This window comes from Micromys minutus, assembly GCF_963924665.1.
Source record: "Micromys minutus genome assembly, chromosome: 1".
Lineage (NCBI taxonomy): Eukaryota > Metazoa > Chordata > Mammalia > Rodentia > Muridae > Micromys > Micromys minutus.
Genome location: NC_137969.1, coordinates 203,603,110 through 203,619,341, shown reverse-complemented (window position 1 = coordinate 203,619,341; position 16,232 = coordinate 203,603,110).

The window sequence follows — 16,232 nt, the reverse complement described above, 5'->3', positions numbered from 1 at the left end:
TGGAACCTCATGGAAAGAACTACATTATCAACCCATAAAACTCTCCCCAACTCCCATGGACTAAAACAGCCACCACTGAGCACATATGGAGAGACCCAGGACTCCAGTTTTATAGTAGCAGAGGATAGCAGTGAATGGCATCGATGTGAGAAGAGACCTTAGGTCCAGTGAGGTCAAGTTTTCCCAATGTAGGTGAATGCCAAGGCACTGAGATGGAGAGGGTTATTGGGAAAGAGTCACCTCATGGAGACAAGTAGGAGAGGGATGGAAATGGGGACAGAGGGGATAACATTTGAAATATAAATACAGAGAGTATCCAATAAAATAATTAAAAAAGAGAACTAGATGCAGCCACATGTTGTCCTTAATAAGGTCTAAAAAGAAAGATGAATGAGGCTGAAAGATAAATTTCAATAGTCACAAAAGCCCTCTCAAGAGAGGATGTGCTGAAACCCAAGCAATGTTTCTCGGATTTATGAACTGGTTTAATTTTTATTTTGAGGTGTGTCAGAAATTTGGGTAGTGTGAAGAGAGGTGTGCAGAGTTCTGTGAGCATTAATATTTACTAATTTAAATTTCTGATGTTTACAATTCAACCTGTCAGGCATACTAATGAAAAAATCGAAGAATTGAGGAATCAATATTTTACTGAAGTTTATTAACCTTCAGTTTTAAGAATGAGAGAGCAACAGTGTAGTCCTCAATATTGGCTGGTGAGAATGGTTCTACAAAGGACATTACTGTGGTAATGGTGGTAAGGATGGTAGGGGGAAAGAGAGTGTCTGTAGAAAATGTTCCTGGGATCATGGCAATGACTTCTTAGAGTTAAGTGGCAGCAGGATTGTGTGGTTCTTTGATACAAGTTCTGGGATTCATGTGCACTCATGTGTGATTTTAACATCATAAAATCCACATTTTATATATTTTTAAAAATATATGATATATATACACATATATCAGGTATACATGATTATTATTAGCCTACTTACATGTCAACATTTGTTTTTCTTTTTTCTCTTTTTTCTTCTTTTTTTGGTTTGAATGTTGACTTTAAAAAAGTATCTATCTATATAGTGTGTGTGTGTGTGTGTGTGTGTGTGTGTGTGTGTGTGTGTGTATGTATGTGTAAAATGTTTTAGATATTAAAAGGGCAATGTGCATGATTTTCAAGTTGTGAATTTTCACCTAAGCCTAGCTGGTTACATTAGCTTTCTTCCAGAAGATGTATCTGAAATGAAGAGGAGTTAGAGAAAGAACTAAAGGAGCCGAAGGGGTTTACAACCCCATAGGAAAAACAACTGTATCAACTAACCAGGCCCTCAAAGCTCCCAGGGACTAAACCATCAATCAAAGTGACCATGGCTCCAGCTGCACCTGTAGCAGAGGATGGTCTATTTAGACATCAGTGGGAAGAGAAGCCCTTGATCCTGTGAAGACAAGAAGCCCCAATGTAGGGGAATGCCAGGGTGAGAAGAGGGGAGGGGGTAGGTGGGTGGATGGGGGAGCACTCTCATAGAAGCAGGGGAGGGGAGGGAATAAGAGGTCTCTGAAGGGGAAACCAGGAAAGGGGAAAACATTTGAAGTGTAAATAAACAAAATAACCAATTTAAAAAATAAAAAAAAGGATGGGGCAAATGCAAGTTGAAGAAAGACAGCAAGAGATAGTAAAGGAGGGAAATCAACTATGCCATGGTTTTATAGACAAGAAATGATGACTTCAGTTAAAAAGAGTGAAACAGAAAAATGAGAAGTTATGATACTCTCAAGGGAGATTTGAAGGCACCAGCAGCACCTAACTTTAAAAACCTGTATTGTTTTCTTGGAGGAAGCTCAGAATTCAAAAGACTTTCATGTCTCATAACTGAGTTTCCCTTATGTCAAATGAGGTATACATACTCTGGAGAAATTGGTAATAAACTCTTATCTACAGGAAGCTGGCATATGACATCCCCTCTCTAGTCACAAAAGAAGACATAATATGCAGTCACTGATAATTGGATACTAGCCCCTGATACCTCTGAACACCCCAGAAACAACTTACAGACTATATGTAGTTCAAGAAAAATAAAGGCCAAAAAAAAAAAAAAGAAAAAGAAAATGAAAAGCCATTATGATTAATCTTTACACATCAAGAAAACATTGACTATTTCCAGGTTACATATTGTTTTACATGTACTTTAATCTCATTGAAACTAGTAAGATTTTAAGGCATACTATCAAACCTTTAAAATATCAATTACTGACAACAATGTATTCTGGTATGCAAAAATGCTTTTAAAATATGTACATTTATCTCTTAAACAAATAAAGTTGTTCAATTTAAAAAAAAACAAAAAACAAACAACAAAAAGAAAAAAGAAAAAAAGAAAATGTAGGACTGTCAGCTCCTCCTGTACCATTCCTGCTGGATGCTGCCATCCTCCTGCCTTGATGATACTGGACTGAACCTCTGAACCTGTAAACCAGCCACAGTTAAATGTTGTTCTTATAAGAGTTGCTTTGGCCATGGTGTCTGTTCCCTGCAGTAAAATCCTAAGACAAATGTTGGTACCAGGGACTGGGGTATTGCTGTGATAAGCCTGACCATGCTTTTGTTTAAAAATGTGGATTTTGGGACTTTGAAAAGCAGTGGAATACTTTAAATGAGGTTTAATGGGCTATACTAGTAGGAATATAGAAGATTTTCTTGATTTTGTATGATTTGAACCATGTAGACCTAGTTTTTTTAATGGAGAATTTCAGAATGTTGTTTAGAGACTGTTTTTGTGGTATTTTGGTAAAGAATGTGACTGCTTTTGGCCCTTGTCTGAAGAGTCTATATGAGTCTAAAGTAAACAGATTTATATTAATTGAATTGACAAAGGAAGTATCAAAAAATTCCAGCAGAGACTTTGTTCTCTGGTTAAGTCTTATGAAGAGTTTTGAACAGGCATAGCAAGCTTAGAAAGGAAAAATATAAAATACATTATTCCAGTATTAAGCGGGCACCAGAAAGTGAAATGGAACCGAATCCCATGTTCTAGGAGATAACAGACTAAGGGATTTTGGGTCAAAATTCTACCCTACTAAGTTTAGGTTCAGGCATGGAGATGCACACCTGTCCTAGGAGACAATGCCAAACAGATCTCTGATTTTAAGGCCAGCCTGGGACAAAACAGGTTCTAGGTGAAAACAAACAAACAAACAAACAAACAAACAAACAATCCCGATATGCTGGTGCACACATTTAATCCCAGCATTACAGAGACAGAGCCATGCAGATCTCTGAGTTCAAGGTCAATCTACAGAACAAGTTACATGAAAGCCAAGCATAGGCAAAGAGGGCATTGAAAAACAGAAAGCTAGTAATAGGATAATGGGCAGGGGCATGTTCCAGCCCCAGCAAGCAGCAGAACCATCTGGCTCTGGATTTAGAGTGAGAAATAGAAGGGACTGCAGGGACAATTGATACTGGTTACCTGGAGCTAAGAAATTAGCCGTGATTAAGACAAAACCAGCATCACTGAGGAAAAATCTTCTGGGAAGTGTTTTCTTCTAACACAAAGAAGCTGTGTTCCAGATATAGCCAAGATTGTAGCTTGTGCTGCAGCTGTTTGTGGTAATGTGTAAGAGTCACCAGGTGATACTGGTTTTGAAGGCATAAATGGGTCATAAAGAACAGCTGAGGCTCAGCACTGAGAAGAACACTGGTAGTAGTGCACTCCCAGTTGCAGTCAACAGCCCAGGACTGAAGGGGTCATGCAAGAGATCTGAGGCTTGGCACCATGAAGGGAGCCTCTGATAGGCTCTTGGTGAAGCCGTGTTGCAGTAGAAGACCCCAGCGTATTGGAGATGCAAGTACCATGAAATGATCACCCAAGAAAAGCAGGAGTGGAATGGATCAATCTGAGCTTAGAGTGCTACAGAGGGCAGAGCTGGAAAAATTACACAGGCCCTCGGAGGACCTTGGAAGGTTTTTCGTGGATCCCAGATATTGAAACAAGAAGCTGTAACACTGAAGCTGTTAGAGACTCCAAGATATTTGAGATGCCAGAGCCAACGGCTATCTGTTGAGGAAAGCTGGTAACAGGGGATGGAACCAGCCCAAGAGGAAGAAGTTTAGTGTAGTCAACAAAGAATATAAAAAACAAAAGTTGGAGAATTGAAGACAGCTTTGACATCAGCCATGAAGATGCAAAGTTAGGAGTTTGCCCAGCTAGTTTCCTGTCTTGCTTTGGGGATTACAGTTAAGTAACTGAAGGAATCTCAGAAGAGACTTTGATATTTGGACTTTTAATATTGTTGAGACTGCTATGGACTATGGGGACTCTGGAAGTTGATTCCTATGTTTGAACAAGCCTATGGGGGCCAGGGAGTGGAATGTTATAATCTGTATATGACCAGCCCAGGGAGTGGCACTATTAGAGGGTATGGCAATGCTGGAGTAGGTGTGGCTTTGTTGAAGTTGGTGTGTCACTGTGGGTGTGGCTTTAAGACCCTCATCCCGTCTGGAAACCAGTATTCTGCTGGCAGCCTTCAGATAAGATGTGGAACTCTCAGCTCCTCCTGCTCCATGCCTGCCTGGATGCTGCCATGCTTCCACTTTGATGATGATGGACTGAACCTCTCAAGCTGTAAACCAGCTCCAATTAAATGTTGACCTTATAAAAGTTGTCTTGGTCATGGTATCTTTTCACAGCAGTAATACACTAACACTAGAGTTACTTGAGTCCATTTGTGTTAACACTAAAGGTGACTTGTTATGTTGAAAATAGTGGCAGTTAAGACTCTATTCTTTGTTAACTAAAGTTTTATTTCATGGTTCTTACCAAGTGACAAATTTGAAGAACTCACTATTAGATCTGATTAATGCAATAAGCTCTGGAGAAAATCTAAAGTATTTGGCACACACAGAGTGAGTATTGTTAAGGCTTTGTTTTACAGTACAGATTAAAACTATATTTTTTCTGACTTTCTATAATTAATATTGACCCTTTGCTTTTCTTAATATTTATGTGGATTATCTATATTTAGGAACATATTTTAATTTTATGGTTAATTTAAAATACAAAAAATAACTAAGTCTTCTCTGTAGAAAAGAAAAATAGATCAATAAATCCAAGCTCTTCTGTTACCACATCAAGTACATTTTAAGATAAATTGTCAAGCTGTCTAGTAGATTTTTGGCAGGATTGTTTATTCAGAATAGTGTAGACTAAAAGAAGCCTTACTTTGGGATATCATTCTTGGGAAATTGCATTAAAACTAAAATCTCATCTTGTCAGAGATGATTGGCTCAAAGATATTACAGTCAAACTGTTAAAAGAAGGGCAAACTAGACCTTGTGTTCCCTCATATCTTGTATAATTTTAAACATGGAGAAGGTAGTAGTTACTTTTTTTCTGTTTTTGTGAAAAACCATGACCAAAGTAATTCTGATGACTCTTTTGGATAGTGGTATATTTTGTGATGCCTTCCTGTTTATCTTTTTATCTGTATTTAGCATAGGTTTTTTTCTTTGTTGTTATCACAGAGTTTACAGAGAATATCTCAAAACAGTTGCACAGGCATTTTTTCATCTGGACTAAGGGTGAGCTTGAGGCACAGGCCTGGGGAGGTCACACCAGGAGGTCTTGGAGCAGAGGGAGCATGGTGCTCTCTGGAAAGGGTCCTTTTTGGCCTAGAGAAAGAGCCAGTTCTCTGCCATTAGGATTCAGGACCTATGGGCAGGGGGCTGAGCTCCCAGAATAGTTAGTTCACAAGAGCTCTCACATCTGAGCCCATGAAGACAGAACTGAGTCACTGCCATCAGAATGTGAGTTCTGCCCACAAAGAGCCAAACATCCAGGAGCAATCTCTCTCTTGCACCCATGGGATTTCAGACCAACAAGAGAGACAAACACCAGTCAGAAGATCACCTACAATCACTAACAACAAGATGGCAAGAGGAAAACTCAGGAACCCAAACAATGCAAACCAAGACAACCTGGCAACATCAGAACCCAGTTCTCCCACCAATGCATGTAGGGAATTTCCCAACACTCCAGAAAAACAAGATTTACACTTAAAATCATACTTCATGATGATGACAGAGATCTTTGAGAAACACATGAATAACTTCCTTAAACAATTACAGGAGAACCAGGAGAAATCACTCAGAGAACTACAGAAAAATACAACCAAACAGATGAAAGGATTGAAAATGGTAATAGATACAATAAAGAAATTGCAAAAAGAGATGACCCTGGAGATAGAAAACCTAGGAAAGAAATCAAGAGTCATAGATACAAGCATCACCAACAGACTAAAAGGGATTTAAGAGAGGATCTCAGGGGCAGAAGACAACATAGAAAACATAGATAAAAGAGTCAGAGAAGATGCAAAATCCAAAAAGCTCCTAATCCAAAATGTCCAGGAGATCCAGGACAAAATGACAAGACCAAATCTATGGTGTACAAGAGGGCAAAGAGTATCAACTAAAAGGCACGGTAAATATCTTCAACAAAATAATAGAAGAAAACTTCTCCACCATTAAGAAGGAGATGGCCATGAACATACAAGAAGCTTAAAGAACTCCTAATAAATTGGACCAGAAAAGAAATTCTTCCCTACACATAATAGTAAAAACACCAAATGTTCAAAACTAAGAAAGAATACTAAAAGCTGTAAAGGAAAAAGAACATGTAACATATAAAGACAGACCAATCAGAATTACACCAGACTTCTCAACAAGACTATGAAAGCTAGAAGACCCTTCACAGACATCATCTGGACTCTACGAAACACAAATTCCAGCCCAGGTTATTATATCCAGCAAAACTCTAAATTGTCCTAGATGGAGAGGCCAAGGTATTTAAGGACAAAACAAAATTTACTGAATATCTGATCACAAATCTAGGCCTACAAAGGATAATTGATGGAAAACCCAACACAAGGTTGGAAAATACACCCTAGGAAAGCAAGAAAATAAGCATACAAGAAAACCAAAGGAAGAAAGACACACAAACATAATTCTACTTCTAACAACAAAAATAACAGGAAACAACAATAACTATTTTCTAATATCTGTTAATATCAATGTAATCAACTTTCCAATAAAGATATATAGACTATCAGACCAGATATGTTAACAGGATCTAGCATGTTGCTGCATACAGGAAATTCATCTCAGAGACAAAGATAGACACTACTTCAGAGTAAAAGGCTTGAAACAAATCTTCCAAGCAAATGGTCCTAAGAAAGAAGTACTAGCATTCTAATATGAAATAAAATAGATTTTCAACCAAAAGTTATCAAAGAAGATAATGAAGGACACTTTTTACTCATAACAGGAAAAATCTATCAAGACAAACTCTCAATCCTGAACATCTATTCTCCAAGTACATGAGCACCCAAATTTATAAAAGAAACCCTACTAAAGCTCAAAGCATATATTGTATCACACACAATAATAGTGGGAGACTTCAATACCCCACTCTCATCAATAGACAGATCATGGAAGCTGAAACTGAACAGAGACACAGAGAAACTAGCAGAGATTATGAACCAATTGGAATTAACAGACATATAAAGAACATTTCATCCTAAAGCAAAAGAATATACCTTCTTCTCAACACCTCACAGCACCTTTACCAAAACTAACCATATAGATATAAGAAGATTGAAATACTCCCATGCATTCTATCAGATCACCATGGACTAAGGTTGGTCCTTAATAACAACAAAGACGACAAAACCCCTCATACACATTGCAGTTGAACAATGTGCTACTCAACGATAACATGGTCAAGGAAGAAATAAAAAAAGAAATTAAAGATTTTTAGAATTTAATAAAAATGAAAGCATAGCATACCTTACCTATGGGATGCAATGAAATCAGCACTGAGAGGAAAACTTAGTGCTCTAAGTGCTTTCAAAATGAAACTGGAGAGAGTATACACTAGAAGCTTGAGAACACAGCTGAAAGCTCTAGAACAAAATGAAGCAGATACACTTAAGAGGAGTAGATGGCAAGAAATAATCTAACTCAGAGCAGAAATCAACCAAGTAGAAACCAAAAGAACCATATAATGAATCAACAAAACCAGAAGCTGGCTTTTTGAGAAAAATCTACAAGATTGTTAAACCCTTAGACAGACTAACTAGAGGGCACACAGAGAGTATCCAAATTAACAAAATCAGAAATGGAAGGAGAAACATGGTCACTTCCAGCCCACAATGAAGACCAAGTCTCTGTCATCAGGACTTGTGATCTGCGCAGGAAAGGTTGTGATCGCAGATAAGCTGCACAGGCATTTTTACACCTATATCAGTGGATATCTTGGTGCACAAGGCCAGGGAGGTCACACCGGAAGTCCTTACATCAGCGAGAGCAAGGTTCTGTCTGGAGAAGTGTTCTTTTTGGCCTAGAGAAAATCCTATGGGTCTCCACCATTAGGTCACAGGACCTGTGGGCAGAGGGCTGAGCTACCAGAACAGCCTCACAAGAGCTCCCACACCTGAGCCCATGAAAACAGAACTATGTCACTGCCATTAGAGCTCACTACCTTCTGACAAAAAGATGAAAACTCAGAAGCAATTTCCTTCCTGAGCACACAGGCCTCAGATCCACGGGAGAGACAGGTAACAGTTAGTGACAACAAGATCTCCTATCATCACAGATAACAAGATGGCACGAGAAAAGCAAAAGTAATTAAGCAAGGAAAAGCAATTCAACCTGGCAATATCAGAACCTAGCTCTCCCACCACAGGAAATACTGGATTGCCAAACACACCAGAAAAATAAGACTTAGACTTAAAATCATACTTCATGATGATGACAGAGATCTTCAATAAACACGTGAATAACTCCTGAACACAAAATGTATCCAAATTAAAAAAATCAGACTGCAAGGGGAGATTCAAAATCTGAGGAAATTCAAGAAGTCATCAGATCCTACTACAAAAGCCTATACTCAACAAAACTAGAAAATCTGGAGGAAATGGACAATTTTCTAGACAGATGCCAGATACCAAAGTTGAATCGGTATCAGATAAACCATCTAAACAGTCCCATAACAACTAAATAAATAGAGGCAGTCATCAAAATTCTCCCAAACAAAACAAAGGCCAAACAGATAGGTTCAGTGCAGAATTCAAACAGACTTTCATAGAAGACCTAATACCAATACTCTACAAATTATTCCACAAAGAAGAGAAGGGGGAACACTACAATCTCATTCTTTAAAGCCACAATTCATCTCACACCTAAACTACACAAAGACCTACAAGGAAAGAGAACTTTAGACCAATCTCACCTAAAAATATTGAAGCAAAAATACTCAATAAAATTCTTGCAAACCAAATCCAAGAACATATCAAAACGATCATTCAGCATGATCAAGTAGGCTTTATCCCCGGGATGCAGAGATGGTTTAATATACAGAAATCCATCAATGTAATCCACCATATAAACAAACTCAAAGAAAAAAGTTACATTATTATCTCACTAGATGCTGAGAAAGCATTTGACAAAATTCAACACCCCTTAATTTTAAGAGTCTTCAAAATAACAGGAATACAAGGCCCATACTAAACATGGTAAAAGCAATATACAGCAAACCATTAGCCAACATCTAACTAAATAGTGAGAAACTTGAAGCAATCCCACTAAAATCAGGGACTAGACGAGGCTGCCCACTCTTCCCCTACATACTCAATATAGTACTGAAAGTCCTGGCCAGAGCAATTAGACAACAAAAGGAAATCAAAGGGATACAAATTAAAAAGGAAGATGTCAAGATATCATTATTATCTGATGACATGATAGTATACTTAAGTGACTCCCCAAAAAAGAACTGTTACATCTGATAATCAATTTTTGCAAAGTGGCTGGATATAAAATTAACTTAAACAAAGCAGGAACCTTCCTCTACTAAAAACACAAGCATGCTGAGAAAAAATTAGGGAAAATGTACCCTTAAAAATAATCACAAACAATATGAAATACCTTCATGTGATCCTAACTAAGCAAGTGAAAGATCTGTATGACAAGAACTTCAATTCTCTGAAGAGGAAATTGAAGATCTCAGAAGATGGAAAGATCTCCAATGCTCATGGATTGGAAGGATCAACATTGTAAAAATGGCCATCTTACCAAAAGCAATCTACAGATTCAATGCAATCCCCATCTAAATTCCAACTCAACTCTTCATAGAGTTGGAAAGAGCAATTTGAAAATTCATCTGGAATAACAAAAAAACCTAGAATAGGGAAATCTATTTCCAACAGGAAAACTTTTGTGGGAATCACCATCGCTGATCTAAAGCTATATTACAAAGTAATTGTGGTAAAAACCACATGGTATTGGTACAGAGATAGGGAGGTAGATCAATGGAACTGAATTTAAGACCCAGAAATGAACCCTCATACCTTGGTCACTTGATCTTTGATAAAGGAGCTAAAAACATTCAAAGAAAAAAGGACAGCCTCTTCAACAAATGGTGTTGGTTCAACTGGCAGTCAGCATGCAGAAGAATGCAAATCCATCCTTTCTTATTGTCTTGTACAAAGCTCAAGTGCAAGTGGAACAAAGATCTCTATATAAAGCTAGATACACTGAAACTATTGCAAGAGAAAGTGGGGAAAACTTTAGAACATATAAGCACAAGGGAAATTTTCCTGAACAGAATATCAATGGCCTATGCTCTAAGATCAAGAATTGATTAATGAGACCTAATGAAATTGCAGTTTCTGTAAGGCTAAGGACAAGGTCAAGAAAACAAAATGGCAGCCAACAGACTGGGAAAGAATTTTTTTAAATTGAACAACTTTATTAAAAGAAAACAGAGATAAATGTACAGATTTTAAAAGCATTTTTGCATTAAAGTATAAGAATACATTGTTGTCAGTACTTAGTTTTTTTAAAGGTTTGATAGTATGCATTAAAATCTTACTAGTTACAATGGGCATAAAGTACATGTAAAACAAAATGTAACCAGGAAATACTCAATCTTTTCTTGGTGTATAAAGATTAAGCATAATGATTTTTCTTTTTTCTTTTCTTTTTTTCTTTTTTTTTTTTTTTTTTTTGGCCTTTACTTTCTTGAAGTTCATATAGTATGTGAGTTGGTTCTGGGGTGTTCAGAGCTTTCTGGGTTTAGTATCCAATTATCTGTGACTGCATAGTATGTTTTTTTGGGAGTGGCTCACCTCACTCAGGATAATATTCTCTAGATGCAACCATTTTCTCAAAAAGTTCATAAAGTCATTGTTTCTGATAGCTGAGTAGTAATCCATTGTGTAAATGTACCACAATTTTGTATCTATTCATCTGCTGAAGGACATCTGGGTTCTTTGCAGCTTATGATTATTAGAAATATGGCTGCTATGAACATTGTGGGGCATGTGTCTTTGTTATATGTTGGAGCTTCTCTGGGGTATATGCCCAAGTGGAATAACTTTTCTGAGGAAATGCCAGACTGATTTGCAGAGTGGTTGTACCAGTTTACAACCCCACCAACAGTATAAAAGTGTTCCTCTTTCTCTGCATCCTCATAAGCATCTGATGTCATTTGGATTTCTTATATTAGTCATTCTGACTGGTGTGAGGTGGAATCTCAGGGTTGTTTTGATTTGCATCTCCCTGATGACTAAGGATGTCGAACACTTTCTTAGATGTTTCTCAGCCATTCTATATTCCTCAATTGGGAACACTTTGTTTAGCACATTACCCCATTTTTTAATAGGAGTGTTTGATTCTCTGGTGTCTAACTTCTTGAGTTCTTTGTCTACCTTGTATATTAGGCCTCTATCAGATAGGAGGTTGGTACAGATCTTTTTCCAATCTGTTGGCTGCTGTTTTGTTTTCTCAACAGTGTTCTTATCCTTACAGAAACTTTGCAATCTTATTGAATCCCCTTTGTCTATATTTGACCTTAGAGCTAGAGCCATTGGTGTTCTGTTCAGGAAATTTTCTCCTCTGTGTATGTGTTCTAAGGTTTTCCTTATTTCTCTTCTAATACTTTCAGTGTACCTGGTTTAATGTGGAGATCTTTGATCCACCTGTACTTGAGCATTGTACAAGGTGATAATATAGGGTCTATTTTCATTCTTCTGCATGCTGAGTGCCATTTGGACCACACCATTTGTTGAAGAGGCTGTCCATTCTCCACTGAATGTTTACAGTTACTTTGTCAAAATCAAGAGACCATATGTGAGAGGGCTCATTTCTGGCTCTTCTATTCTATTCCATTGATCCACGTGCCTATCTCTGTACCAGTACCACACAGTTTTTAACACAATTGCCTTGTAATATAGCTTGAGGTAAGGAATGGTGATTTCCAGAGATGTTTTCTTGTTGTTGATGATGGATTTCAATATGCTAGGTCTTTTGTTTTTCTAGATGAAATTGCACATTGCTCTTTTCAACTCCATGAAGAATTGGGTTGGAATTTTGATGGGGATTGCATTGAATCTCTAGATTGCTTTTGGTAAGATGGCCATTTTTACAATGTTGATCCTTCCAATCCATGAGCATGGGAGATCTTTCCATCTTCTGAGATCTTCCTAGATTTCCTTCTTCAGAGATTTGAAGTTCTTGTCATACAGTTCCTTCATTTGCTTAGTTAGAGTCACACCAAAGTATTTCATCTAGTTTGTGACTATTTTGAAGTGTATCATGTCCCTAATTTCTTTCTCCACAGGTTTTTCCTTTGAGTAGAGGAAGTCTACTGATTTGTTTGAGTTAATTTTATATCCAGCCACTTTGTTGAACTTGTTTATCAGCTATAGAATTTCTCTGGTGGAATTTTTGCAGTCACTTACATAAACTATCATGTCATGTGCATGTTTCTACTTCTTCTTTTCCTATTTGGATCCCTTTGACTTCCTTTTGCTTTCTAATTGCTTCGCCCAGGACTTCCAGTACTATGTTGAATAGGTAGGGGGAGAGTTGGTAGCCTTGTTTAGTGGAATTGCTTCAAGTTTCCCACCATTAAGTTTGATGTTGGCCATTGGTTTGCTATAAATTGCCTTTATTATGATTATGTATGGGACTTTAATTCCTCTTTTTTACAAGACCTTTAACCTGAAGGGGTGTTGAATTTTGTCAAATCTTTTCTCAGCATCTAGTGAGATGACCATGTGGTTTTATTTCTTTGAGTTTGTTTACATGGAGGATTATGTTGATGGATTTCTGTATATTAAACCATCCTTGCATCACAGGGATGAAGCCTACTTGATCATGGTGAATGATCATTTTGATGTGTTCTTGGATTTTGTTTGCAAGGATTTTGTTGAGAAATTTTGCATCAATGTTTGTAAGGAAGATTGGTCTGAAGTTCTTTTTCTTGTAGGGTCTTTGTATGGTTTAGGAGCAATGGTTTTTGTGGTCTTGAAAAATGAGTTAGGTAGTGTTCCTCGTGAATCTATTATGTGGAATAGTTTGGAGAGTATTGGTATTAGGTGTCAATAAATGTTGAATAAAATTCTGCACTGAACCCATCTGGTCCTAGGCTTCTTTTGATTTTGAGGCTTTTGATGATTGCTTCTATTTCTTTAGGTGTTATGGGATTATTTAGATAGTTTACCTGGTCCTAATTTAACTTTAGTATTTGCTATCTGTCTAGGAATTCATCCATTTCCTCCAGATTTTCCAGATTTGTTGAGTATAGGGTTTTGTAGTAGGATCTGATGATTTCTTGAATTTCCTCAGTTTCAGTTGTTATGTCCCTACTTTCCTTTCTTATTTTGTTAATGTGGATAATCTCGCTTTGCCCTCTAGTTAGTTTGGCTAAGGGTTTATCAATTTTGTTAATTTTCTCAAAGAACCAACTCTTGGTTTTATTGATTCTTTGAATGGATCTTTTTGTTTCTATTTGGTCAATTTCTACTCTGAGTTAGATTATCTCTTGCTGTCGACTCCTCTTGGGTGCATCTGCTTGGGAAAGGATCTTTACCAATTCTGCATCTGATACAGGCCTAATTGCCAATATGTTCAAAGAACTGAAGAAGTTAGACTTTAGAGAATCGAACAATTTTATTAAAAAAATGGGGTACAGAGTTAAACAAAGAATTCTCATCTTTGAATATTAAATGGCCAAAAACCACCTAATGAAATGCTCAGAATCCCTAGTCATCAGGGAAATGCAAGTCAAAACAACCCAGAGTTTCCACCTCACAGCAGTCAGAATGGCTAAGATCAAAAACTCAGATGACAGCAGATGCTGGCGAGGATGCAGAGAAAGAGGAACACTCCTCCACTGTTGTTGGGGTTGTAAACTGGTACAGCCATTCTGGAAATCAGTCTGGTGGTTCCTCATAAAATTGGACATAGTCCTACCTGAAGACCCAGTTGTTCCACTTCTGGGCAAATACCCCAGAGATGCTCCAACATACAATAAGAGAAGATGCACCATAATATTCATAGTAGCCCTATTTATAATATTTAGAAGCTGGAAAGCATCCAGATGTTCTTCAGTAGATGAATGTTTACAAAAATTTTTGTATATTTACACAATGGAGTACTAGTCAACTACGAGAAACAATGACTTTGTAAAATTCCTAAGAAAATGGATGCATCTAGAGAACATCATCCTGAGTGAGATAACCCAGTCACACAAGAACAGACATAATATGCAGTCTTTGATAATTGGATACCAATCCCAGAAAGCTGTGAACACCCCAGAAACAACTCACAGGCCATATGAAGCTTAAGAAAACAAAAGGCCAAAAAATTAAAGCCTCGGTCCTTTTTAGTAAAAAAATAAATTTATAGCACCCCTTCAGAGTGTGGTACACCTGAACCTTAATTCATTAATAATCTAAGAGCTAAGTTATAGCCATGTGGCAATATTTGGTATTCAAAGATCATTATGCTTAATCTATACTCACCAAGAAATTTGTTTCCATGTTATATTCTGTCCTACATGTACTTTATGCTTATGGTAACTAGTGGTATTTCAATGCATGCTATCAAACCTCTAAAAGAATTAAGTACTGACCAAAATATTCATATAGTCTTATGCCATAATGCCTTTCAAAATCTGTATATGTATCCCTCTTTTTTAAAAATAAAGTTATAAAAGAGAAAAAAAGAAATATAAAGAAAGAAAATATCAAAGAAAATAAAAGAAAAAAAAAAACCCAATTGTTTTTTGATTCTGTCACATGCTTACACTTGGCATTTTGATAATAACAAACAACATTAATTTATAATTCACATTCCATGATTTCATTATTGGGTCTTGTTTGTTTCTTAATATTTTTTATATTGATGTCTTTTCTTTAAGTTTGTGATATTCAGGAGATTTTCACGTTTCATCTTGGTTGTTAAGTGTGTTGATATAGTGTTATTTAGAATATTGTCTTTTTTAATAGATGAGATCCTGCATGTATGATATTGAGTAGCCATGGGGCTTCATCAGTTTTTTTACACTCTGTTTTTTTTTTTTTTTTGTTGTTGTTGTTTGTTTGTTTTGTTGGTGGTATAACTTTTTTTGGGGTTCCTTGATTTTTATTTTTTTAAACTTTATTTTAAAAAACAAAGATAAAAGAAAAAAATTTTTAGACATTTTTGCATAAATGTATATAAATACATTTTTGTCAGTGCTTGGCTTTTTTTCTTCTTTTTTTTTAAAGGTTTGATACTCTGCATTAAGGTCTTACTAGTTACAATGAACAAAAAGTAACATGTAAAACAGGATGTAACCCGGAATTAGTCAATGTTTTCTTGGTGTGTAAAGATTGAGCATAATGTTTTGTTTTCTTTTCTTTTCTTTTCTTTTTTTCTTGAACTTCCCACAGTCTGTGAGTTGTTTCTGGGGCAGTTCGAGTCTCTGGGGTTAGCATCCAACTATCAGTGATTGCATGTTATGTCTGCTCTTTTGTGACTGCGTTATTTCACAATAACACAGGATGATATTCTCTAGAATATTCTCAGGATGATATTCTCTAGATGCAACCATTTTCTTAAGAATTTGGTTAAGTCATTGTTTCTGATGGTTGAGTAGTATTCCATTCTGTAAATGTACCACAATTTTTGTATCCATTCATCTACTGAAGGACATCTTGATGCTTTCCAGCTTCTGGCTATTATAAATAGAGCTGCTATGAACATTGTGGTGCATGTATCTTTGTTGTATATTGGAGTGTCTCTGGGGTATATGCCCAGAAGTGGAATAGCTGGATCTTCAGGTAGTACTGTGTCCAATTTTCTGAGGAATTGCCAGACTAATTCCCAGAGTGGTTGTATCAGTTCACAACCCCACCAACAG